Source organism: Delphinapterus leucas, chromosome 19 (assembly GCF_059928025.1).
Source record: "Delphinapterus leucas isolate spDelLeu-1000000601 "Yukka" chromosome 19, BTC_Dleu_Yukka2, whole genome shotgun sequence".
NCBI classification, from domain to species: Eukaryota; Metazoa; Chordata; class Mammalia; order Artiodactyla; family Monodontidae; genus Delphinapterus; species Delphinapterus leucas.
The window spans coordinates 29,430,652-29,454,004 of record NC_143147.1 but is presented as its reverse complement, the minus strand read 5'-3'; the positions used below and the strand labels follow the sequence as shown (position 1 = coordinate 29,454,004).

The 23,353-nt window shown below is 77.0% G+C and overlaps 22 non-coding genes across 22 annotated transcripts; all 22 read right to left on the bottom strand.

The window, feature by feature from the left end:
* Positions 1 to 422: 422 nt before the first annotated feature.
* On the bottom strand, positions 423 to 541 carry LOC149746087 (5S ribosomal RNA). Its single transcript, XR_016389243.1, has one exon. It is a non-coding gene; the product is annotated as a 5S ribosomal RNA (ribosomal RNA).
* Positions 542 to 1,475: 934 nt separating this feature from the next.
* Positions 1,476 to 1,594, bottom strand: LOC149746086 (5S ribosomal RNA). Its single transcript, XR_016389881.1, has one exon. It is a non-coding gene; the product is annotated as a 5S ribosomal RNA (ribosomal RNA).
* Positions 1,595 to 2,527: 933 nt separating this feature from the next.
* On the bottom strand, positions 2,528 to 2,646 carry LOC149746085 (5S ribosomal RNA). Its single transcript, XR_016389242.1, has one exon. It is a non-coding gene; the product is annotated as a 5S ribosomal RNA (ribosomal RNA).
* Positions 2,647 to 3,580: 934 nt separating this feature from the next.
* LOC149746084 (5S ribosomal RNA) lies at positions 3,581 to 3,699 on the bottom strand. The gene has a single exon (XR_016390083.1). It is a non-coding gene; the product is annotated as a 5S ribosomal RNA (ribosomal RNA).
* Positions 3,700 to 4,633: 934 nt separating this feature from the next.
* Positions 4,634 to 4,752, bottom strand: LOC149746083 (5S ribosomal RNA). Its single transcript, XR_016389880.1, has one exon. It is a non-coding gene; the product is annotated as a 5S ribosomal RNA (ribosomal RNA).
* Positions 4,753 to 5,684: 932 nt separating this feature from the next.
* LOC149746082 (5S ribosomal RNA) lies at positions 5,685 to 5,803 on the bottom strand. The gene has a single exon (XR_016389240.1). It is a non-coding gene; the product is annotated as a 5S ribosomal RNA (ribosomal RNA).
* Positions 5,804 to 6,737: 934 nt separating this feature from the next.
* On the bottom strand, positions 6,738 to 6,856 carry LOC149746081 (5S ribosomal RNA). Its single transcript, XR_016390064.1, has one exon. It is a non-coding gene; the product is annotated as a 5S ribosomal RNA (ribosomal RNA).
* A 934-nt stretch (positions 6,857 to 7,790) lies between these two features.
* Positions 7,791 to 7,909, bottom strand: LOC149746080 (5S ribosomal RNA). The gene has a single exon (XR_016389879.1). It is a non-coding gene; the product is annotated as a 5S ribosomal RNA (ribosomal RNA).
* A 933-nt stretch (positions 7,910 to 8,842) lies between these two features.
* Positions 8,843 to 8,961, bottom strand: LOC149746079 (5S ribosomal RNA). The gene has a single exon (XR_016390063.1). It is a non-coding gene; the product is annotated as a 5S ribosomal RNA (ribosomal RNA).
* A 934-nt stretch (positions 8,962 to 9,895) lies between these two features.
* Positions 9,896 to 10,014, bottom strand: LOC149746078 (5S ribosomal RNA). The gene has a single exon (XR_016389239.1). It is a non-coding gene; the product is annotated as a 5S ribosomal RNA (ribosomal RNA).
* Positions 10,015 to 10,948: 934 nt separating this feature from the next.
* Positions 10,949 to 11,067, bottom strand: LOC149746077 (5S ribosomal RNA). The gene has a single exon (XR_016389238.1). It is a non-coding gene; the product is annotated as a 5S ribosomal RNA (ribosomal RNA).
* Positions 11,068 to 11,988: 921 nt separating this feature from the next.
* LOC149746076 (5S ribosomal RNA) lies at positions 11,989 to 12,107 on the bottom strand. Its single transcript, XR_016389237.1, has one exon. It is a non-coding gene; the product is annotated as a 5S ribosomal RNA (ribosomal RNA).
* Positions 12,108 to 13,041: 934 nt separating this feature from the next.
* On the bottom strand, positions 13,042 to 13,160 carry LOC149746075 (5S ribosomal RNA). Its single transcript, XR_016389983.1, has one exon. It is a non-coding gene; the product is annotated as a 5S ribosomal RNA (ribosomal RNA).
* A 934-nt stretch (positions 13,161 to 14,094) lies between these two features.
* Positions 14,095 to 14,213, bottom strand: LOC149746074 (5S ribosomal RNA). Its single transcript, XR_016389955.1, has one exon. It is a non-coding gene; the product is annotated as a 5S ribosomal RNA (ribosomal RNA).
* A 934-nt stretch (positions 14,214 to 15,147) lies between these two features.
* Positions 15,148 to 15,266, bottom strand: LOC149746073 (5S ribosomal RNA). The gene has a single exon (XR_016390433.1). It is a non-coding gene; the product is annotated as a 5S ribosomal RNA (ribosomal RNA).
* A 934-nt stretch (positions 15,267 to 16,200) lies between these two features.
* LOC149746072 (5S ribosomal RNA) lies at positions 16,201 to 16,319 on the bottom strand. The gene has a single exon (XR_016389954.1). It is a non-coding gene; the product is annotated as a 5S ribosomal RNA (ribosomal RNA).
* A 934-nt stretch (positions 16,320 to 17,253) lies between these two features.
* LOC149746071 (5S ribosomal RNA) lies at positions 17,254 to 17,372 on the bottom strand. The gene has a single exon (XR_016390432.1). It is a non-coding gene; the product is annotated as a 5S ribosomal RNA (ribosomal RNA).
* Positions 17,373 to 18,305: 933 nt separating this feature from the next.
* Positions 18,306 to 18,424, bottom strand: LOC149746070 (5S ribosomal RNA). The gene has a single exon (XR_016390073.1). It is a non-coding gene; the product is annotated as a 5S ribosomal RNA (ribosomal RNA).
* Positions 18,425 to 19,358: 934 nt separating this feature from the next.
* Positions 19,359 to 19,477, bottom strand: LOC149746069 (5S ribosomal RNA). Its single transcript, XR_016389236.1, has one exon. It is a non-coding gene; the product is annotated as a 5S ribosomal RNA (ribosomal RNA).
* Positions 19,478 to 20,409: 932 nt separating this feature from the next.
* LOC149746068 (5S ribosomal RNA) lies at positions 20,410 to 20,528 on the bottom strand. The gene has a single exon (XR_016390062.1). It is a non-coding gene; the product is annotated as a 5S ribosomal RNA (ribosomal RNA).
* A 934-nt stretch (positions 20,529 to 21,462) lies between these two features.
* Positions 21,463 to 21,581, bottom strand: LOC149746067 (5S ribosomal RNA). The gene has a single exon (XR_016389235.1). It is a non-coding gene; the product is annotated as a 5S ribosomal RNA (ribosomal RNA).
* A 932-nt stretch (positions 21,582 to 22,513) lies between these two features.
* Positions 22,514 to 22,632, bottom strand: LOC149746066 (5S ribosomal RNA). The gene has a single exon (XR_016389234.1). It is a non-coding gene; the product is annotated as a 5S ribosomal RNA (ribosomal RNA).
* Between the last annotated feature and the right edge of the window lie 721 nt (positions 22,633 to 23,353).

Genomic DNA, 23,353 nt, shown 5'->3' with positions numbered 1-23,353 from the left:
GAAGCGGCCCCTGCCCTCGATCCCGCTCCCGCACCCGGCCGCGGCGGTGACACGGCGGGGGGCGGGGCTTTTGCCGGAGGGAGCTGTGGAGGGACACACCCACCGGCACACAGGTGGCGGCCCCGGGGCGGGGCGCCGGTGGGGGCGGCCAGGTGCAGGTCGAGGGGCTCGCTGGCCGAAGGGAAGGCAACCGGGCCCGCGGCGGAGCCTGGGTCCGGGCCAGGCACCCCGGGGCGTCTGGGGTGCGGCTGCCTTCCAGGGCCGCCTTCTGGCCGGGCCGGCGGGGAGCGCCCCCTCCGGCGCGCGCGCCGTGGTGGGAGGGGCCTGAGGAGGCGGGGCCTGCAGCGGGGCCCCGGCGCGGGCGGAGCCGGCGGCCACCGCCCGCGGGCGAGTTAAAGGAGAAGGCGGAGCGGGAGGCAAAAAGCCTACAGCACCCGGTATTCCCAGGCGGTCTCCCATCCAAGTACTAACCAGGCCCGACCCTGCTTAGCTTCCGAGATCAGACGAGATCGGGCGCGTTCAGGGTGGTATGGCCGTAGACGGGGGCGGGGACGGCGGGCTGCCTCTTGAGGCCCACTTTCGCTGGCGCTTGCGCCTCACCGCCAGCCTGGCGGTCAGCCCGCCCCGGCAGGACCACGTCGCCCGCCCAGGCAGGGGGAACGGAGGTCTCGGGTACCGGGCGGTGGCGGAGGCGGAGGGTTTGGCCACCCCCTCCCAGCCGAGGGCGGGTGTGACCCAGCGAACCCTTCCGCGCTTGGCGCCCCGCCCAAGATCCGGCCCGTCGCACACAGGGACGTGGTCCCGGAGGCTTCAGGGCCCGGGGCCCGCGGTCCCTTGGGCATCGCCCCTGCCCGCCCACGCGGCGCTAGGCGCCGCCCAGCCGCAGCCCGGGCCGGCCCTCCTGCCCGACAGCAGCTGGCCCGAAGCCACTGGGAGCCACCATCGTGTCGCCACGGCCCCTCAGCCCCGGCGAGGCCACCCTTGCCCGCACACCACCCGCCGAGCTCAGGAGCCCGCCCCTGGCGGCCGGCAGGCCCGGGGAAGCGGCCCCTGCCCTCGATCCCGCTCCCGCACCCGGCAGCGGCGGCGACACGGCGGGGGGCGGGGCTTTTGCCGGAGGGAGCTGTGGAGGGACACACCCACCGGCACACAGGTGGCGGCCCCGGGGCGGGGCGCCGGTGGGGGCGGCCAGGTGCAGGTCGACGGGCTCGCTGGCCGAAGGGACGGCAACCGGGCCCGCGGCGGAGCCTGGGTCCGGGCCAGGCACCCCGGGGGCGTCTGGGGTGCGGCTGCCTTCCAGGGCCGCCTTCTGGCCGCCTGGCGGGCCGGGCCGGCGGGGAGCGCCCCCTCCGGCGCGCGTGCCGTGGTGGGAGGGGCCTGAGGAGGCGGGGCCTGCAGCGGGGCCCCGGCGCGGGCGGAGCCGGCGGCCACCGCCCGCGGGCGAGTTAAAGGAGAAGGCGGAGCGGGAGGCAAAAAGCCTACAGCACCCGGTATTCCCAGGCGGTCTCCCATCCAAGTACTAACCAGGCCCGACCCTGCTTAGCTTCCGAGATCAGACGAGATCGGGCGCGTTCAGGGTAGTATGGCCGTAGACGGGGGCGGGGACGGCGGGCTGCCTCTTGAGGCCCACTTTCGCTGGCGCTTGCGCCTCACCGCCAGCCTGGCGGTCAGCCCGCCCCGGCAGGACCCCGTCGCCCGCCCAGGCAGGGGGAACGGAGGTCTCGGGTACCGGGCGGTGGCGGAGGCGGAGGGTTTGGCCACCCCCTCCCAGCCGAGGGCGGGCGTGACCCAGCGAACCCTTCGGCGCTTGGCGCCCCGCCAAGATCCCGCCCGTCGCTCACAGGGACGTGGCCCCGGAGGCTTCAGTGCCCGGGGCCCGCGGTCCCTTGGGCATCGCCCCTGCCCGCCCACGCGGCGCTAGGCGCCGCCCAGCCGCAACCCGGGCCGGCCCTCCTGCCCGACAGCAGCTGGCCCGAAGCCACTGGGAGCCACCATCGTGTCGCCACGGCCCCTCAGCCCCGGCGAGGCCACCCTTGCCCGCACACCACCTGCCGGGCTCAGGAGCCCGCCCCTGGCGGCCGGCAGGCCCGGGGAAGCGGCCCCTGCCCTCGATCCCGCTCCCGCACCCGGCCGCGGCGGCGACACGGCGGGGGGCGAGGCTTTTGCCGGAGGGAGCTGTGGAGGGACACACCCACCGGCACACAGGTGGCGGCACCGGGGCGGGGCGCCGGTGGGGGCGGCCAGGTGCAGGTCGATGGGCTCGCTGGCGGAAGGCACGGCAATCGGGCCCGCGGCGGAGCCTGGGTCCGGGCCAGGCACCCCGGGGGCGTCTGGGGTGCGGCTGCCTTCCAGGGCCGCCTTCTGGCCGCCTGGCGGGCCGGGCTGGCGGGGAGCGCCCCCTCCGGCGCGCGCGCCGTGGTGGGAGGGGCCTGAGGAGGCGGGGCCTGCAGCGGGGCCCCGGCGCGGGCGGAGCCGGCGGCCACCGCCCGCGGGCGAGTTAAAGGAGAAGGCGGAGCGGGAGGCAAAAAGCCTACAGCACCCGGTATTCCCAGGCGGTCTCCCATCCAAGTACTAACCAGGCCCGACCCTGCTTAGCTTCCGAGATCAGACGAGATCGGGCGCGTTCAGGGTGGTATGGCCGTAGACGGGGGCGGGGACGGCGGGCTGCCTCTTGAGGCCCACTTTCGCTGGCGCTTGCGCCTCACCGCCAGCCTGGCGGTCAGCCCGCCCCGGCAGGACCCCGTCGCCCGCCCAGGCAGGGGGAACGGAGGTCTCGGGTACCGGGCGGTGGCGGAGGCGGAGGGTTTGGCCACCCCCTCCCAGCCGAGGGCGGGCGTGACCCAGCGAACCCTTCGGCGCTTGGCGCCCCGCCCAAGATCCGGCCCGTCGCTCACAGGGACGTGGCCCCGGAGGCTTCAGGGCCCGGGGCCCGCGGTCCCTTGGGCATCGCCCCTGCCCGCCCACGCGGCGCTAGGCGCCGCCCAGCCGCAGCCCGGGCCGGCCCTCCTGCCCGACAGCAGCTGGCCCGAAGCCACTGGGAGCCACCATCGTGTCGCCACGGCCCCTCAGCCCCGGCGAGGCCACCCTTGCCCGCACACCACCCGCCGAGCTCAGGAGCCCGCCCCTGGCGGCCGGCAGGCCCGGGGAAGCGGCCCCTGCCCTCGATCCCGCTCCCGCACCCGGCCGCGGCGGCGACACGGCGGGGGGCGGGGCTTTTGCCGGAGGGAGCTGTGGAGGGACACACCCACCGGCACACAGGTGGCGGCCCCGGGGCGGGGCGCCGGTGGGGGCGGCCAGGTGCAGGTCGAGGGGCTCGCTGGCCGAAGGGACGGCAACCGGGCCCGCGGCGGAGCCTGGGTCCGGGCCAGGCACCCCGGGGGCGTCTGGGGTGCGGCTGCCTTCCAGGGCCGCCTTCTGGCCGCCTGGCGGGCCGGGCCGGCGGGGAGCGCCCCCTCCGGCGCGCGCGCCGTGGTGGGAGGGGCCTGAGGAGGCGGGGCCTGCAGCGGGGCCCCGGCGCGGGCGGAGCCGGCGGCCACCGCCCGCGGGCGAGTTAAAGGAGAAGGCGGAGCAGGAGGCAAAAAGCCTACAGCACCCGGTATTCCCAGGCGGTCTCCCATCCAAGTACTAACCAGGCCTGACCCTGCTTAGCTTCCGAGATCAGACGAGATCGGGCGCGTTCAGGGTGGTATGGCCGTAGACGGGGGCGGGGACGGCGGGCTGCCTCCTGAGGCCCACTTTCGCTGTCGCTTGCGCCTCACCGCCAGCCTGGCGGTCAGCCCGCCCCGGCAGGAACCCGTCGCCCGCCCAGGCAGGGGGAACGGAGGTCTCGGGTACCGGGCGGTGGCGGAGGCGGAGGGTTTGGCCACCCCCTCCCAGCCGAGGGCGGGCGTGACCCAGCGAACCCTTCGGCGCTTGGCGCCCCGCCCAAGATCCGGCCCGTCGCTCACAGGGACGTGGCCGCGGAGGCTTCAGGGCCCGGGGCCCGCGGTCCCTTGGGCATCGCCCCTGCCCGCCGACGCGGCGCTAGGAGCCGCCCAGCCGCAGCCCGGGCCGGCCCTCCTGCCCGACAGCAGCTGGCCCGAAGCCACTGGGAGCCACCATCGTGTCGCCACGGCCCCTCAGCCCCGGCGAGGCCACCCTTGCCCGCACACCACCCGCCGGGCTCAGTAGCCCGCCCCTGGCGGCCGGCAGGCCAGGGGAAGCGGCCCCTGCCCTCGATCCCGCTCCCGCACCCGGCAGCGGCGGCGACACGGCGGGGGGCGGGGCTTTTGCCGGAGGGAGCTGTGGAGGGACACACCCACCGGCACACAGGTGGCGGCCCCGGGGCGGGGCGCCGGTGGGGGCGGCCAGGTGCAGGTCGACGGGCTCGCTGGCCGAAGGGACGGCAACCGGGCCCGCGGCGGAGCCTGGGTCCGGGCCAGGCACCCCGGGGGCGTCTGGGGTGCGGCTGCCTTCCAGGGCCGCCTTCTGGCCGCCTGGCGGGCCGGGCCGGCGGGGAGCGCCCCCTCCGGCGCGCGTGCCGTGGTGGGAGGGGCCTGAGGAGGCGGGGCCTGCAGCGGGGCCCCGGCGCGGGCGGAGCCGGCGGCCACCGCCCGCGGGCGAGTTAAAGGAGAAGGCGGAGCGGGAGGCAAAAAGCCTACAGCACCCGGTATTCCCAGGCGGTCTCCCATCCAAGTACTAACCAGGCCCGACCCTGCTTAGCTTCCGAGATCAGACGAGATCGGGCGCGTTCAGGGTAGTATGGCCGTAGACGGGGGCGGGGACGGCGGGCTGCCTCTTGAGGCCCACTTTCGCTGGCGCTTGCGCCTCACCGCCAGCCTGGCGGTCAGCCCGCCCCGGCAGGACCCCGTCGCCCGCCCAGGCAGGGGGAACGGAGGTCTCGGGTACCGGGCGGTGGCGGAGGCGGAGGGTTTGGCCACCCCCTCCCAGCCGAGGGCGGGCGTGACCCAGCGAACCCTTCGGCGCTTGGCGCCCCGCCAAGATCCCGCCCGTCGCTCACAGGGACGTGGCCCCGGAGGCTTCAGTGCCCGGGGCCCGCGGTCCCTTGGGCATCGCCCCTGCCCGCCCACGCGGCGCTAGGCGCCGCCCAGCCGCAACCCGGGCCGGCCCTCCTGCCCGACAGCAGCTGGCCCGAAGCCACTGGGAGCCACCATCGTGTCGCCACGGCCCCTCAGCCCCGGCGAGGCCACCCTTGCCGCACACCACCTGCCGGGCTCAGGAGCCCGCCCCTGGCGGCCGGCAGGCCCGGGGAAACGGCCCCTGCACTCGATCCCGCTCCCGCACCCGGCCGTGGCGGCGACACGGCGGGGGGCGAGGCTTTTGCCGGAGGGAGCTGTGGAGGGACACACCCACCGGCACACAGGTGGCGGCCCCGGGGCGGGGCGCCGGTGGGGGCGGCCAGGTGCAGGTCGAGGGGCTCGCTGGCGGAAGGCACGGCAATCGGGCCCGCGGCGGAGCCTGGGTCCGGGCCAGGCACCCCGGGGGCGTCTGGGGTGCGGCTGCCTTCCAGGGCCGCCTTCTGGCCGCCTGGCGGGCCGGGCTGGCGGGGAGCGCCCCCTCCGGCGCGCGCGCCGTGGTGGGAGGGGCCTGAGGAGGCGGGGCCTGCAGCGGGGCCCCGGCGCGGGCGGAGCCGGCGGCCACCGCCCGCGGGCGTGTTAAAGGAGAAGGCGGAGCGGGAGGCAAAAAGCCTACAGCACCCGGTATTCCCAGGCGGTCTCCCATCCAAGTACTAACCAGGCCCGACCCTGCTTAGCTTCCGAGATCAGACGAGATCGGGCGCGTTCAGGGTGGTATGGCCGTAGACGGGGGCGGGGACGGCGGGCTGCCTCTTGAGGCCCACTTTCGCTGGCGCTTGCGCCTCACCGCCAGCCTGGCGGTCAGCCCGCCCCGGCAGGACCCCGTCGCCCGCCCAGGCAGGGGGAACGGAGGTCTCGGGTACCGGGCGGTGGCGGAGGCGGAGGGTTTTGCCACCCCCTCCCAGCCGAGGGCGGGCGTGACCCAGCGAACCCTTCGGCGCTTGGCGCCCCGCCCAAGATCCGGCCCGTCGCTCACAGGGACGTGGCCCCGGAGGCTTCAGGGCCCGGGGCCCGCGGTCCCTTGGGCATCGCCCCTGCCCGCCCACGCGGCGCTAGGCGCCGCCCAGCCGCAGCCCGGGCCGGCCCTCCTGCCCGACAGCAGCTGGCCCGAAGCCACTGGGAGCCACCATCGTGTCGCCACGGCCCCTCAGCCCCGGCGAGGCCACCCTTGCCCGCACACCACCCGCCGAGCTCAGGAGCCCGCCCCTGGCGGCCGGCAGGCCCGGGGAAGCGGCCCCTGCCCTCGATCCCGCTCCCGCACCCGGCCGCGGCGGCGACACGGCGGGGGGCGGGGCTTTTGCCGGAGGGAGCTGTGGAGGGACACACCCACCGGCACACAGGTGGCGGCCCCGGGGCGGGGCGCCGGTGGGGGCGGCCAGGTGCAGGTCGAGGGGCTCGCTGGCGGAAGGCACGGCAATCGGGCCCGCGGCGGAGCCTGGGTCCGGGCCAGGCACCCCGGGGGCGTCTGGGGTGCGGCTGCCTTCCAGGGCCGCCTTCTGGCCGCCTGGCGGGCCGGGCTGGCAGGGAGCGCCCCCTCCGGCGCGCGCGCCGTGGTGGGAGGGGCCTGAGGAGGCGGGGCCTGCAGCGGGGCCCCGGCGCGGGCGGAGCCGGCGGCCACCGCCCGCGGGCGAGTTAAAGGAGAAGGCGGAGCGGGAGGCAAAAACCCTACAGCACCCGGTATTCCCAGGCGGTCTCCCATCCAAGTACTAACCAGGCCCGACCCTGCTTAGCTTCCGAGATCAGACGAGATCGGGCGCGTTCAGGGTGGTATGGCCGTAGACGGGGGCGGGGACGGCGGGCTGCCTCTTGAGGCCCACTTTCGCTGGCGCTTGCGCCTCACCGCCAGCCTGGCGGTCAGCCCGCCCCAGCAGGACCCCGTCGCCCGCCCAGGCAGGGGGAACGGAGGTCTCGGGTACCGGGCGGTGGCGGAGGCGGAGGGTTTGGCCACCCCCTCCCAGCCGAGGGCGGGCGTGACCCAGCGAACCCTTCGGCGCTTGGCGCCCCGCCCAAGATCCGGCCCGTCGCTCACAGGGACGTGGCCCCGGAGGCTTCAGGGCCCGGGGCCCGCGGTGCCTTGGGCATCGCCCCTGCCCGCCCACGCGGCGCTAGGCGCCGCCCAGCCGCAGCCCGGGCCGGCCCTCCTGCCCGACAGCAGCTGGCCCGAAGCCACTGGGAGCCACCATCGTGTCGCCACGGCCCCTCAGCCCCGGCGAGGCCACCCTTGCACGCACACCACCCGCCGAGCTCTGGAGCCCGCCCCTGGCGGCCGGCAGGCCCGGGGAAGCGGCCCCTGCCCTCGATCCCGCTCCCGCACCCGGCAGCGGCGGCGACACGGCGGGGGGCGGGGCTTTTGCCGGAGGGAGCTGTGGAGGGACACACCCACCGGCACACAGGTGGCGGCCCCGGGGCGGGGCGCCGGTGGGGGCGGCCAGGTGCAGGTCGAGGGGCTCGCTGGCCGAAGGGACGGCAACCGGGCCCGCAGTGGAGCCTGGGTCCGGGCCAGGCACCCCGGGGGCGTCTGGGGTGCGGCTGCCTTCCAGGGCCGCCTTCTGGCCGCCTGGCGGGCCGGGCCGGCGGGGAGCGCCCCCTCCGGCGCGCGCGCCGTGGTGGGAGGGGCCTGAGGAGGCGGGGCCTGCAGCGGGGCCCCGGCGCGGGCGGAGCCGGCGGCCACCGCCCGCGGGCGAGTTAAAGGAGAAGGCGGAGCGGGAGGCAAAAAGCCTACAGCACCCGGTATTCCCAGGCGGTCTCCCATCCAAGTACTAACCAGGCCCGACCCTGCTTAGCTTCCGAGATCAGACGAGATCGGGCGCGTTCAGGGTAGTATGGCCGTAGACGGGGGCGGGGACGGCGGGCTGCCTCTTGAGGCCCACTTTCGCTGGCGCTTGCGCCTCACCGCCAGCCTGGCGGTCAGCCCGCCCCGGCAGGACCCCGTCGCCCGCCCAGGCAGGGGGAACGGAGGTCTCGGGTACCGGGCGGTGGCGGAGGCGGAGGGTTTGGCCACCCCCTCCCAGCCGAGGGCGGGCGTGACCCAGCGAACCCTTCGGCGCTTGGCGCCCCGCCAAGATCCCGCCCGTCGCTCACAGGGACGTGGCCCCGGAGGCTTCAGTGCCCGGGGCCCGCGGTCCCTTGGGCATCGCCCCTGCCCGCCCACGCGGCGCTAGGCGCCGCCCAGCCGCAACCCGGGCCGGCCCTCCTGCCCGACAGCAGCTGGCCCGAAGCCACTGGGAGCCACCATCGTGTCGCCACGGCCCCTCAGCCCCGGCGAGGCCACCCTTGCCCGCACACCACCTGCCGGGCTCAGGAGCCCGCCCCTGGCGGCCGGCAGGCCCGGGGAAGCGGCCCCTGCCCTCGATCCCGCTCCCGCACCCGGCCGCGGCGGCGACACGGCGGGGGGCGAGGCTTTTGCCGGAGGGAGCTGTGTAGGGACACACCCACCGGCACACAGGTGGCGGCACCGGGGCGGGGCCCCGGTGGGGGCGGCCAGGTGCAGGTCGAGGGGCTCGCTGGCGGAAGGCACGGCAATCGGGCCCGCGGCGGAGCCTGGGTCCGGGCCAGGCACCCCGGGGGCGTCTGGGGTGCGGCTGCCTTCCAGGGCCGCCTTCTGGCCGCCTGGCGGGCCGGGCTGGCGGGGAGCGCCCCCTCCGGCGCGCGCGCCGTGGTGGGAGGGGCCTGAGGAGGCGGGGCCTGCAGCGGGGCCCCGGCGCGGGCGGAGCCGGCGGCCACCGCCCGCGGGCGAGTTAAAGGAGAAGGCGGAGCGGGAGGCAAAAACCCTACAGCACCCGGTATTCCCAGGCGGTCTCCCATCCAAGTACTAACCAGGCCCGACCCTGCTTAGCTTCCGAGATCAGACGAGATCGGGCGCGTTCAGGGTGGTATGGCCGTAGACGGGGGCGGGGACGGCGGGCTGCCTCTTGAGGCCCACTTTCGCTGGCGCTTGCGCCTCACCGCCAGCCTGGCGGTCAGCCCGCCCCAGCAGGACCCCGTCGCCCGCCCAGGCAGGGGGAACGGAGGTCTCGGGTACCGGGCGGTGGCGGAGGCGGAAGGTTTGGCCACCCCCTCCCAGCCGAGGGCGGGCGTGACCCAGCGAACCCTTCGGCGCTTGGCGCCCCGCCCAAGATCCGGCCCGTCGCTCACAGGGACGTGGCCCCGGAGGCTTCAGGGCCCGGGGCCCGCGGTGCCTTGGGCATCGCCCCTGCCCGCCCACGCGGCGCTAGGCGCCGCCCAGCCGCAGCCAGGGCCGGCCCTCCTGCCCGACAGCAGCTGGCCCGAAGCCACTGGGAGCCACCATCGTGTCGCCACGGCCCCTCAGCCCCGGCGAGGCCACCCTTGCACGCACACCACCCGCCGAGCTCAGGAGCCCGCCCCTGGCGGCCGGCAGGCCCGGGGAAGCGGCCCCTGCCCTCGATCCCGCTCCCGCACCCGGCAGCGGCGGCGACACGGCGGGGGGCGGGGCTTTTGCCGGAGGGAGCTGTGGAGGGACACACCCACCGGCACACAGGTGGCGGCCCCGGGGCGGGGCGCCGGTGGGGGCGGCCAGGTGCAGGTCGACGGGCTCGCTGGCCGAAGGGACGGCAACCGGGCCCGCGGCGGAGCCTGGGTCCGGGCCAGGCACCCCGGGGGCGTCTGGGGTGCGGCTGCCTTCCAGGGCCGCCTTCTGGCCGCCTGGCGGGCCGGGCCGGCGGGGAGCGCCCCCTCCGGCGCGCGCGCCGTGGTGGGAGGGGCCTGAGGAGGCGGGGCCTGCAGCGGGGCCCCGGCGCCGGCGGAGCCGGCGGCCACCGCCCGCGGGCGAGTTAAAGGAGAAGGCGGAGCGGGAGGCAAAAAGCCTACAGCACCCGGTATTCCCAGGCGGTCTCCCATCCAAGTACTAACCAGGCCCGACCCTGCTTAGCTTCCGAGATCAGACGAGATCGGGCGCGTTCAGGGTGGTATGGCCGTAGACGGGGGCGGGGACGGCGGGCTGCCTCTTGAGGCCCACTTTCGCTGGCGCTTGCGCCTCACCGCCAGCCTGGCGGTCAGCCCGCCCCAGCAGGACCCCGTCGCCTGCCCAGGCAGGGGGAACGGAGGTCTCGGGTACCGGGCGGTGGCGGAGGCGGAGGGTTTGGCCACCCCCTCCCAGCCGAGGGCGGGCGTGACCCAGCGAACCCTTCGGCGCTTGGCGCCCCGCCCAAGATCCGGCCCGTCGCTCACAGGGACGTGGCCGCGGAGGCTTCAGGGCCCGGGGCCCGCGGTGCCTTGGGCATCGCCCCTGCCCGCCCACGCGGCGCTAGGCGCCGCCCAGCCGCAGCCCGGGCCGGCCCTCCTGCCCGACAGCAGCTGGCCCGAAGCCACTGGGAGCCACCATCGTGTCGCCACGGCCCCTCAGCCCCGGCGAGGCCACCCTTGCACGCACACCACCCGCCGAGCTCAGGAGCCCGCCCCTGGCGGCCGGCAGGCCCGGGGAAGCGGCCCCTGCCCTCTATCCCGCTCCCGCACCCGGCAGCGGCGGCGACACGGCGGGGGGCGGGGCTTTTGCTGGAGGGAGCTGTGGAGGGACACACCCACCGGCACACAGGTGGCGGCCCCGGGGCGGGGCGCCGGTGGGGGCGGCCAGGTGCAGGTCGACGGGCTCGCTGGCCGAAGGGACGGCAACCGGGCCCGCGGCGGAGCCTGGGTCCGGGCCAGGCACCCCGGGGGCGTCTGGGGTGCGGCTGCCTTCCAGGGCCGCCTTCTGGCCGCCTGGCGGGCCGGGCCGGCGGGGAGCGCCCCCTCCGGCGCGCGCGCCGTGGTGGGAGGGGCCTGAGGAGGCGGGGCCTGCAGCGGGGCCCCGGCGCGGGCGGAGCCGGCGGCCACCGCCCGCGGGCGAGTTAAAGGAGAAGGCGGAGCAGGAGGCAAAAAGCCTACAGCACCCGGTATTCCCAGGCGGTCTCCCATCCAAGTACTAACCAGGCCCGACCCTGCTTAGCTTCCGAGATCAGACGAGATCGGGCGCGTTCAGGGTGGTATGGCCGTAGACGGGGGCGGGGACGGCGGGCTGCCTCCTGAGGCCCACTTTCGCTGTCGCTTGCGCCTCACCGCCAGCCTGGCGGTCAGCCCGCCCCGGCAGGAACCCGTCGCCCGCCCAGGCAGGGGGAACGGAGGTCTCGGGTACCGGGCGGTGGCGGAGGCGGAGGGTTTGGCCACCCCCTCCCAGCCGAGGGCGGGCGTGACCCAGCGAACCCATCGGCGCTTGGCGCCCGGCCCAAGATCCGGCCCGTCGCTCACAGGGACGTGGCCGCGGAGGCTTCAGGGCCCGGGGCCCGCGGTCCCTTGGGCATCGCCCCTGCCCGCCGACGCGGCGCTAGGAGCCGCCCAGCCGCAGCCCGGGCCGGCCCTCCTGCCCGACAGCAGCTGGCCCGAAGCCACTGGGAGCCACCATCGTGTCGCCACGGCCCCTCAGCCCCGGCGAGGCCACCCTTGCCCGCACACCACCCGCCGGGCTCAGTAGCCCGCCCCTGGCGGCCGGCAGGCCAGGGGAAGCGGCCCCTGCCCTCGATCCCGCTCCCGCACCCGGCCGCGGCGGTGACACGGCGGGGGGCGGGGCTTTTGCCGGAGGGAGCTGTGGAGGGACACACCCACCGGCACACAGGTGGCGGCCCCGGGGCGGGGCGCCGGTGGGGGCGGCCAGGTGCAGGTCGAGGGGCTCGCTGGCCGAAGGGAAGGCAACCGGGCCCGCGGCGGAGCCTGGGTCCGGGCCAGGCACCCCGGGGCGTCTGGGGTGCGGCTGCCTTCCAGGGCCGCCTTCTGGCCGGGCCGGCGGGGAGCGCCCCCTCCGGCGCGCGCGCCGTGGTGGGAGGGGCCTGAGGAGGCGGGGCCTGCAGCGGGGCCCCGGCGCGGGCGGAGCCGGCGGCCACCGCCCGCGGGCGAGTTAAAGGAGAAGGCGGAGCGGGAGGCAAAAAGCCTACAGCACCCGGTATTCCCAGGCGGTCTCCCATCCAAGTACTAACCAGGCCCGACCCTGCTTAGCTTCCGAGATCAGACGAGATCGGGCGCGTTCAGGGTGGTATGGCCGTAGACGGGGGCGGGGACGGCGGGCTGCCTCTTGAGGCCCACTTTCGCTGGCGCTTGCGCCTCACCGCCAGCCTGGCGGTCAGCCCGCCCCGGCAGGACCACGTCGCCCGCCCAGGCAGGGGGAACGGAGGTCTCGGGTACCGGGCGGTGGCGGAGGCGGAGGGTTTGGCCACCCCCTCCCAGCCGAGGGCGGGCGTGACCCAGCGAACCCTTCCGCGCTTGGCGCCCCGCCCAAGATCCGGCCCGTCGCTCACATGGACGTGGCCCCGGAGGCTTCAGGGCCCGGAGCCCGCGGTCCCTTGGGCATCGCACCTGCCCGCCCACGCGGCGCTAGGCGCCGCCCAGCCGCAGCCCGGGCCGGCCCTCCTGCCCGACAGCAGCTGGCCCGAAGCCACTGGGAGGCACCATCGTGTCGCCACGGCCCCTCAGCCCCGGCGAGGCCACCCTTGCCCGCACACCACCCGCCGAGCTCAGGAGCCCGCCCCTGGCGGCCGGCAGGCCCGGGGAAGCGGCCCCTGCCCTCGATCCCGCTCCCGCACCCGGCCGCGGCGGCGACACGGCGGGGGGCGGGGCTTTTGCCGGAGGGAGCTGTGGAGGGACACACCCACCGGCACACAGGTGGCGGCCCCGGGGCGGGGCGCCGGTGGGGGCGGCCAGGTGCAGGTCGAGGGGCTCGCTGGCGGAAGGCACGGCCATCGGGCCCGCGGCGGAGCCTGGGTCCGGGCCAGGCACCCCGGGGGCGTCTGGGGTGCGGCTGCCTTCCAGGGCCGCCTTCTGGCCGCCTGGCGGGGCGGGCTGGCGGGGAGCGCCCCCTCCGGCGCGCGCGCCGTGGTGGGAGGGGCCTGAGGAGGCGGGGCCTGCAGCGGGGCCCCGGCGCGGGCGGAGCCGGCGGCCACCGCCCGCGGGCGAGTTAAAGGAGAAGGCGGAGCGGGAGGCAAAAACCCTACAGCACCCGGTATTCCCAGGCGGTCTCCCATCCAAGTACTAACCAGGCCCGACCCTGCTTAGCTTCCGAGATCAGACGAGATCGGGCGCGTCCAGGGTGGTATGGCCGTAGACGGGGGCGGGGACGGCGGGCTGCCTCTTGAGGCCCACTTTCGCTGGCGCTTGCGCCTCACCGCCAGCCTGGCGGTCAGCCCGCCCCAGCAGGACCCCGTCGCCCGCCCAGGCAGGGGGAACGGAGGTCTCGGGTACCGGGCGGTGGCGGAGGCGGAGGGTTTGGCCACCCCCTCCCAGCCGAGGGCGGGCGTGACCCAGCGAACCCTTCGGCGCTTGGCGCCCCGCCCAAGATCCGGCCCGTCGCTCACAGGGACGTGGCCCCGGAGGCTTCAGGGCCCGGGGCCCGCGGTGCCTTGGGCATCGCCCCTGCCCGCCCACGCGGCGCTAGGCGCCGCCCAGCCGCAGCCCGGGCCGGCCCTCCTGCCCGACAGCAGCTGGCCCGAAGCCACTGGGAGCCACCATCGTGTCGCCATGGCCCCTCAGCCCCGGCGAGGCCACCCTTGCCCGCACACCACCCGCCGAGCTCAGGAGCCCGCCCCTGGCGGCCGGCAGGCCCGGGGAAGCGGCCCCTGCCCTCGATCCCGCTCCCGCACCCGGCAGCGGCGGCGACACGGCGGGGGGCGGGGCTTTTGCCGGAGGGAGCTGTGGAGGGACACACCCACCGGCACACAGGTGGCGGCCCCGGGGCGGGGCGCCGGTGGGGGCGGCCAGGTGCAGGTCGACGGGCTCGCTGGCCGAAGGGTCGGCAACCGGGCCCGCGGCGGAGCCTGGGTCCGGGCCAGGCACCCCGGGGGCGTCTGGGGTGCGGCTGCCTTCCAGGGCCGCCTTCTGGCCGCCTGGCGGGCCGGGCTGGCGGGGAGCGCCCCCTCCGGCGCGCGCGCCGTGGTGGGAGGGGCCTGAGGAGGCGGGGCCTGCAGCGGGGCCCCGGCGCGAGCGGAGCCGGCGGCCACCGCCCGCGGGCGATTTAAAGGAGAAGGCGGAGCGGGAGGCAAAAATCCTACAGCACCCGGTATTCCCAGGCGGTCTCCCATCCAAGTACTAACCAGGCCCGACCCTGCTTAGCTTCCGAGATCAGACGAGATCGGGCGCGTTCAGGGTGGTATGGCCGTAGACGGGGGCGGGGACGGCGGGCTGCCTCTTGAGGCCCACTTTCGCTGGCGCTTGCGCCTCACCGCCAGCCTGGCGGTCAGCCCGCCCCGGCAGGACCCCGTCGCCCGCCCAGGCAGGGGGAACGGAGGTCTCGGGTACCGGGCGGTGGCGGAGGCGGAGGGTTTGGCCACCCCCTCCCAGCCGAGGGCGGGCGTGACCCAGCGAACCCTTCGGCGCTAGGCGCCCCGCCCAAGATCCGGCCCGTCGCTCACAGGGACGTGGCCCCGGAGGCTTCAGGGCCCGGGGCCCGCGGTCCCTTGGGCATCGCCCCTGCCCGCCCACGCGGCGCTAGGCGCCGCCCAGCCGCAGCCCGGGCCGGCCCTCCTGCCCGACAGCAGCTGGCACGAAGCCACTGGGAGCCACCATCGTGTCGCCACGGCCCCTCAGCCCCGGCGAGGCCACCCTTGCCCGCACACCACCCGCCGAGCTCAGGAGCCCGCCCCTGGCGGCCGGCAGGCCCGGGGAAGCGGCCCCTGCCCTCGATCCCGCTCCCGCACCCGGCCGCGGCGGCGACACGGCGGGGGGCGGGGCTTTTGCCGGAGGGAGCTGTGGAGGGACACACCCACCGGCACACAGGTGGCGGCCCCGGGGCGGGGCGCCGGTGGGGGCGGCCAGGTGCAGGTCGAGGGGCTCGCTGGCCGAAGGGACGGCAACCGGGCCCGCGGCGGAGCCTGGGTCCGGGCCAGGCACCCCGGGGGCGTCTGGGGTGCGGCTGCCTTCCAGGGCCGCCTTCTGGCCGCCTGGCGGGCCGGGCCGGCGGGGAGCGCCCCCTCCGGCGCGCGCGCCGTGGTGGGAGGGGCCTGAGGAGGCGGGGCCTGCAGCGGGGCCCCGGCGCGGGCGGAGCCGGCGGCCACCGCCCGCGGGCGAGTTAAAGGAGAAGGCGGAGCGGGAGGCAAAAAGCCTACAGCACCCGGTATTCCCAGGCGGTCTCCCATCCAAGTACTAACCAGGCCCGACCCTGCTTAGCTTCCGAGATCAGACGAGATCGGGCGCGTCCAGGGTGGTATGGCCGTAGACGGGGGCGGGGACGGCGGGCTGCCTCTTGAGGCCCACTTTCGCTGGCGCTTGCGCCTCACCGCCAGCCTGGCGGTCAGCCCGCCCCGGCAGGACCCCGTCGCCCGCCCAGGCAGGGGGAACGGAGGTCTCGGGTACCGGGCGGTGGCGGAGGCGGAGGGTTTGGCCACCCCCTCCCAGCCGAGGGCGGGCGTGACCCAGCGAACCCTTCGGCGCTTGGCGCCCCGCCCAAGATCCGGCCCGTCGCTCACAGGGACGTGGCCCCGGAGGCTTCAGGGCCCGGGGCCCGCGGTGCCTTGGGCATCGCCCCTGCCCGCCCACGCGGCGCTAGGCGCCGCCCAGCCGCAGCCCGGGCCGGCCCTCCTGCCCGACAGCAGCTGGCCCGAAGCCACTGGGAGCCACCATCGTGTCGCCATGGCCCCTCAGCCCCGGCGAGGCCACCCTTGCCCGCACACCACCCGCCGAGCTCAGGAGCCCGCCCCTGGCGGCCGGCAGGCCCGGGGAAGCGGCCCCTGCCCTCGATCCCGCTCCCGCACCCGGCAGCGGCGGCGACACGGCGGGGGGCGGGGCTTTTGCCGGAGGGAGCTGTGGAGGGACACACCCACCGGCACACAGGTGGCGGCCCCGGGGCGGGGCGCCGGTGGGGGCGGCCAGGTGCAGGTCGACGGGCTCGCTGGCCGAAGGGTCGGCAACCGGGCCCGCGGCGGAGCCTGGGTCCGGGCCAGGCACCCCGGGGGCGTCTGGGGTGCGGCTGCCTTCCAGGGCCGCCTTCTGGCCGCCTGGCGGGCCGGGCTGGCGGGGAGCGCCCCCTCCGGCGCGCGCGCCGTGGTGGGAGGGGCCTGAGGAGGCGGGGCCTGCAGCGGGGCCCCGGCGCGAGCGGAGCCGGCGGCCACCGCCCGCGGGCGATTTAAAGGAGAAGGCGGAGCGGGAGGCAAAAATCCTACAGCACCCGGTATTCCCAGGCGGTCTCCCATCCAAGTACTAACCAGGCCCGACCCTGCTTAGCTTCCGAGATCAGACGAGATCGGGCGCGTTCAGGGTGGTATGGCCGTAGACGGGGGCGGGGACGGCGGGCTGCCTCTTGAGGCCCACTTTCGCTGGCGCTTGCGCCTCACCGCCAGCCTGGCGGTCAGCCCGCCCCGGCAGGACCCCGTCGCCCGCCCAGGCAGGGGGAACGGAGGTCTCGGGTACCGGGCGGTGGCGGAAGCGGAGGGTTTGGCCACCCCCTCCCAGCCGAGGGCGGGCGTGACCCAGCGAACCCTTCGGCGCTAGGCGCCCCGCCCAAGATCCGGCCCGTCGCTCACAGGGACGTGGCCCCGGAGGCTTCAGGGCCCGGGGCCCGCGGTCCCTTGGGCATCGCCCCTGCCCGCCCACGCGGCGCTAGGCGCCGCCCAGCCGCAGCCCGGGCCGGCCCTCCTGCCCGACAGCAGCTGGCACGAAGCCACTGGGAGCCACCATCGTGTCGCCACGGCCCCTCAGCCCCGGCGAGGCCACCCTTGCCCGCACACCACCCGCCGAGCTCAGGAGCCCGCCCCTGGCGGCCGGCAGGCCCGGGGAAGCGGCCCCTGCCCTCGATCCCGCTCCCGCACCCGGCCGCGGCGGCGACACGGCGGGGGGCGGGGCTTTTGCCGGAGGGAGCTGTGGAGGGACACACCCACCGGCACACAGGTGGCGGCCCCGGGGCGGGGCGCCGGTGGGGGCGGCCAGGTGCAGGTCGAGGGGCTCGCTGGCCGAAGGGACGGCAACCGGGCCCGCGGCGGAGCCTGGGTCCGGGCCAGGCACCCCGAGGGCGTCTGGGGTGCGGCTGCCTTCCAGGGCCGCCTTCTGGCCGCCTGGCGGGCCGGGCCGGCGGGGAGCGCCCCCTCCGGCGCGCGCGCCGTGGTGGGAGGGGCCTGAGGAGGCGGGGCCTGCAGCGGGGCCCCGGCGCGGGCGGAGCCGGCGGCCACCGCCCGCGGGCGAGTTAAAGGAGAAGGCGGAGCGGGAGGCAAAAAGCCTACAGCACCCGGTATTCCCAGGCGGTCTCCCATCCAAGTACTAACCAGGCCCGACCCTGCTTAGCTTCCGAGATCAGACGAGATCGGGCGCGTCCAGGGTGGTATGGCCGTAGACGGGGGCGGGGACGGCGGGCTGCCTCTTGAGGCCCACTTTCGCTGGCGCTTGCGCCTCACCGCCAGCCTGGCGGTCAGCCCGCCCCGGCAGGACCCCGTCGCCCGCCCAGGCAGGGGGAACGGAGGTCTCGGGTACCGGGCGGTGGCGGAGGCGGAGGGTTTGGCCACCCCCTCCCAGCCGAGGGCGGGCGTGACCCAGCGAACCCTTCGGCGCTTGGCGCCCCGCCAAGATCCCGCCCGTCGCTCACAGGGACGTGGCCCCGGAGGCTTCAGTGCCCGGGGCCCGCGGTCCCTTGGGCATCGCCCCTGCCCGCCCACGCGGCGCTAGGCGCCGCCCAGCCGCAGCCCGGGCCGGCCCTCCTGCCCGACAGCAGCTGGCCCGAAGCCACTGGGAGCCACCATCGTGTCGCCACGGCCCCTCAGCCCCGGCGAGGCCACACTTGCCCGCACACCACCTGCCGGCCTCAGGAGCCCGCCCCTGGCGGCCGGCAGGCCCGGGGAAGCGGCACCTGCCCTCGATCACGCTCCCGCACCCGGCCGCGGCGGCGACACGGCGGGGGGCGGGGCTTTTGCCGGAGGGAGCTGTGGAGGGACACACCCACCGGCACACAGGTGGCGGCACCGGGGCGGGGCGCCGGTGGGGGCGGCCAGGTGCAGGTCGAGGGGCTCGCTGGCGGAAGGCACGGCAACCGGGCCCGCGGCGGAGCCTGGGTCCGGGCCAGGCACCCCGGGGGCGTCTGGGGTGCGGCTGCCTTCCAGGGCCGCCTTCTGGCCGCCTGGCGGGCCGGGCTGGCGGGGAGCGCCCCCTCCGGCGCGCGCGCCGTGGTGGGAGGGGCCTGAGGAGGCGGGGCCTGCAGCGGGGCCCCGGCGCGGGCGGAGCCGGCGGCCACCGCCCGCGGGCGAGTTAAAGGAGAAGGCGGAGCGGGAGGCAAAAACCCTACAGCACCCGGTATTCCCATGCGGTCTCCCATCCAAGTACTAACCAGGCCCGACCCTGCTTAGCTTCCGAGATCAGACGAGATCGGGCGCGTTCAGGGTGGTATGGCCGTAGACGGGGGCGGGGACGGCGGGCTGCCTCTTGAGGCCCACTTTCGCTGGCGCTTGCGCCTCACCGCCAGCCTGGCGGTCAGCCCGCCCCGGCAGGACCCCGTCGCCCGCCCAGGCAGGGGGAACGGAGGTCTCGGGTACCGGGCGGTGGCGGAGGCGGAGGGTTTGGCCACCCCCTCCCAGCCGAGGGCGGGCGTGACCCAGCGAACCCTTCGGCGCTTGGCGCCCCGCCCAAGATCCGGCCCGTCGCTCACAGGGACGTGGCCCCGGAGGCTTCAGGGCCCGGGGCCCGCGGTGCCTTGGGCATCGCCCCTGCCCGCCCACGCGGCGCTAGGCGCCGCCCAGCCGCAGCCCGGGCCGGCCCTCCTGCCCGACAGCAGCTGGCCCGAAGCCACTGGGAGCCACCATCGTGTCGCCACGGCCCCTCAGCCCCGGCGAGGCCACCCTTGCCCGCACACCACCTGCCGGGCTCAGGAGCCCGCCCCTGGCGGCCGGCAGGCCCGGGGAAGCAGCCCCTGCCCTCGATCCCGCTCCCGCACCCGGCAGCGGCGGCGACACGGCGGGGGGCGAGGCTTTTGCCGGAGGGAGCTGTGGAGGGACACACCCACCGGCACACAGGTGGCGGCACCGGGGCGGGGCGCCGGTGGGGGCGGCCAGGTGCAGGTCGAGGGGCTCGCTGGCCGAAGGGACGGCAACCGGGCCCGCGGCGGAGCCTGGGTCCGGGCCAGGCACCCCGGGGGCGTCTGGGGTGCGGCTGCCTTCCAGGGCCGCCTTCTGGCCGCCTGGCGGGCCGGGCCGGCGGGGAGCGCCCCCTCCGGCGCGCGCGCCGTGGTGGGAGGGGCCTGAGGAGGCGGGGCCTGCAGCGGGGCCCCGGCGCCGGCGGAGCCGGCGGCCACCGACCGCGGGCGAGTTAAAGGAGAAGGCGGAGCGGGAGGCAAAAAGCCTACAGCACCCGGTATTCCCAGGCGGTCTCCCATCCAAGTACTAACCAGGCCCGACCCTGCTTAGCTTCCGAGATCAGACGAGATCGGGCGCGTTCAGGGTGGTATGGCCGTAGACGGGACGGGGACGGCGGGCTGCCTCTTGAGGCCCACTTTCGCTGGCGCTTGCGCCTCACCGCCAGCCTGGCGGTCAGCCCGCCCCGGCAGGACCCCGTCGCCCGCCCAGGCAGGGGGAACGGAGGTCTCGGGTACCGGGCGGTGGCGGAGGCGGAGGGTTTGGCCACCCCCTCCCAGCCGAGGGCGGGCGTGACCCAGCGAACCCTTCGGCGCTTGGCGCCCCGCCCAAGATCCGGCCCGTCGCTCACAGGGACGTGGCCCCGGAGGCTTCAGGGCCCGGGGCCCGCGGTCCCTTGGGCATCGCCCCTGCCCGACCACGCGGCGCTAGGCGCCGCCCGGCCGCATCCCGGGCCGGCCCTCCTGCCCGACAGCAGCTGGCCCGAAGCCACTGGGAGCCACCATCGTGTCGCCACGGCCCCACAGCCCCGGCGAAGCCACCCTTGCCCGCACACCACCCGCCGAGCTCAGGAGCCCGCCCCTGGCGGCCGGCAGGCCCGGGGAAGCGGCCCCTGCCCTCGATCCCGCTCCCGCACACGGCCGCGGCGGCGACACGGCGGGGGCTGGGCTTTTGCCAGAGGGAGCTGTGGAGGGACACACCCACCGGCACACAGGTGGCGGCCCCGGGGCGGGGCGCCGGTGGGGGCGGCCAGGTGCAGGTCGACGGGCTCGCTGGCCGAAGGCACGGCAACCGGGCCCGCGGCGGAGCCTGGGTCCGGGCCAGGCACCCCGGGGGCGTCTGGGGTGCGGCTGCCTTCCAGGGCCGCCTTCTGGCCGCCTGGCGGGCCGGGCTGGCGGGGAGCGCCCCCTCCGGCGCACGCGCCGTGGTGGGAGGGGCCTGAGGAGGCGGGGCCTGCAGCGGGGCCCCGGCGCGGGCGGAGCCGGCGGCCACCGCCCGCGGGCGAGTTAAAGGAGAAGGCGGAGCGGGAGGCAAAAACCCTACAGCACCCGGTATTCCCAGGCGGTCTCCCATCCAAGTACTAACCAGGCCCGACCCTGCTTAGCTTCCGAGATCAGACGAGATCGGGCGCGTTCAGGGTGGTATGGCCGTAGACGGGGGCGGGGACGGCGGGCTGCCTCTTGAGGCCCACTTTCGCTGGCGCTTGCGCCTCACCGCCAGCCTGGCGGTCAGCCCGCCCCGGCAGGACCCCGTCGCCCGCCCAGGCAGGGGGAACGGAGGTCTCGGGTACCGGGCGGTGGCGGAGGCGGAGGGTTTGGCCACCCCCTCCCAGCCGAGGGCGGGCGTGACCCAGCGAACCCTTCGGCGCTTGGCGCCCCGCCCAAGATCCGGCCCGTCGCTCACAGGGACGTGGCCCCGGAGGCTTCAGGGCCCGGGGCCCGCGGTCCCTTGGGCATCGCCCCTGCCCGCCCACGCGGCGCTAGGCGCCGCCCGGCCGCAGCCCGGGCCGGGCCTCCTGCCCGACAGCAGCTGGCCCGAAGCCACTGGGAGCCACCATCGTGTCGCCACGGCCCCTCAGCCCTGGCGAGGCCACCCTTGCCCGCACACCACCCGCCGAGCTCAGGAGCCCGCCCCTGGCGGCCGGCAGGCCCGGGGAAGCGGCCCCTGCCCTCGATCCCGCTCCCGCACCCAGCCGCGGCGGCGACACGGCGGGGGGCGGGGCTTTTGCCGGAGGGAGCTGTGGAGGGACACACCCACCGGCACACAGGTGGCGGCCCCGGGGCGGGGCGCCGGTGGGGGCGGCCAGGTGCAGGTCGAGGGGCTCGCTGGCCGAAGGGACGGCAACCGGGCCCGCGGCGGAGCCTGGGTCCGGGCCAGGCACCCCGGGGGCGTCTGGGGTGCGGCTGCCTTCCAGGGCCGCCTTCTGGCCGCCTGGCGGGCCGGGCCGGCGGGGAGCGCCCCCTCCGGCGCGCGCGCCGTGGTGGGAGGGGCCTGAGGAGGCGGGGCCTGCAGCGGGGCCCCGGCGCCGGCGGAGCCGGCGGCCACCGCCCGCGGGCGAGTTAAAGGAGAAGGCGGAGCGGGAGGCAAAAAGCCTACAGCACCCGGTATTCCCAGGCGGTCTCCCATCCAAGTACTAACCAGGCCCGACCCTGCTTAGCTTCCGAGATCAGACGAGATCGGGCGCGTTCAGGGTGGTATGGCCGTAGACGGGACGGGGACGGCGGGCTGCCTCTTGAGGCCCACTTTCGCTGGCGCTTGCGCCTCACCGCCAGCCTGGCGGTCAGCCCGCCCCGGCAGGACCCCGTCGCCCGCCCAGGCAGGGGGAACGGAGGTCTCGGGTACCGGGCGGTGGCGGAGGCGGAGGGTTTGGCCACCCCCTCCCAGCCGAGGGCGGGCGTGACCCAGCGAACCCTTCGGCGCTTGGCGCCCCGCCCAAGATCCGGCCCGTCGCTCACAGGGACGTGGCCCCGGAGGCTTCAGGGCCCGGGGCCCGCGGTCCCTTGGGCATCGCCCCTGCCCGACCACGCGGCGCTAGGCGCCGCCCGGCCGTATCCCGGGCCGGCCCTCCTGCCCGACAGCAGCTGGCCCGAAGCCACTGGGAGCCACCATCGTGTCGCCACGGCCCCACAGCCCCGGCGAAGCCACCCTTGCCCGCACACCACCCGCCGAGCTCAGGAGCCCGCCCCTGGCGGCCGGCAGGCCCGGGGAAGCGGCCCCTGCCCTCGATCCCGCTCCCGCACACGGCCGCGGCGGCGACACGGCGGGGGCTGGGCTTTTGCCAGAGGGAGCTGTGGAGGGACACACCCACCGGCACACAGGTGGCGGCCCCGGGGCGGGGCGCCGGTGGGGGCGGCCAGGTGCAGGTCGACGGGCTCGCTGGCCGAAGGCACGGCAACCGGGCCCGCGGCGGAGCCTGGGTCCGGGCCAGGCACCCCGGGGGCGCCTGGGGTGCGGCTGCCTTCCAGGGCCGCCTTCTGGCCCCCTGGCGGGCCGGGCCGGCGGGGAGCGCCCCCTCCGGCGCGCGCGCCGTGGTGGGAGGGGCCTGAGGAGGCGGGGCCTGCAGCGGGGCCCCGGCGCGGGCGGAGCCGGCGGCCACCGCCCGCGGGCGAGTTAAAGGAGAAGGCGGAGCGGGAGGCAAAAAGCCTACAGCACCCGGTATTCCCAGGCGGTCTCCCATCCAAGTACTAACCAGGCCCGACCCTGCTTAGCTTCCGAGATCAGACGAGATCGGGCGCGTTCAGGGTGGTATGGCCGTAGACGGGACGGGGACGGCGGGCTGCCTCTTGAGGCCCACTTTCGCTGGCGCTTGCGCCTCACCGCCAGCCTGGCGGTCAGCCCGCCCCGGCAGGACCCCGTCGCCCGCCCAGGCAGGGGGAACGGAGGTCTCGGGTACCGGGCGGTGGCGGAGGCGGAGGGTTTGGCCACCCCCTCCCAGCCGAGGGCGGGCGTGACCCAGCGAACCCTTCGGCGCTTGGCGCCCCGCCCAAGATCCGGCCCGTCGCTCACAGGGACGTGGCCCCGGAGGCTTCAGGGCCCGGGGCCCGCGGTCCCTTGGGCATCGCCCCTGCCCGCCCACGCGGCGCTAGGCGCCGCCCAGCCGCAGCCTGGTGCGGCCCTCCTGCCCGACAGCAGCTGGCCCGAAACCACTGGGAGCCACCATCGTGTCGCCACGGCCCCTCAGCCCCGGCGAGGCCACCCTTGCCTGCACACCACCCGCCGAGCTCAGGAGCCCGCCCCTGGCGGCCGGCAGGCCCGGGGAAGAGGCCCCTGCCCTCGATCCCGCTCCCGCACCCGGCCGCGGCGGCGACACGGCGGGGGGCGGGGCTTTTGCCGGAGGGAGCTGTGGAGGGACACACCCACCGGCACACAGGTGGCGGCCCCGGGGCGGGGCGCCGGAGGGGGCGGCCAGGTGCAGGTCGAGGGGCTCGCTGGCCGAAGGGACGGCAACCGGGCCCGCGGCGGAGCCTGGGTCCGGGCCAG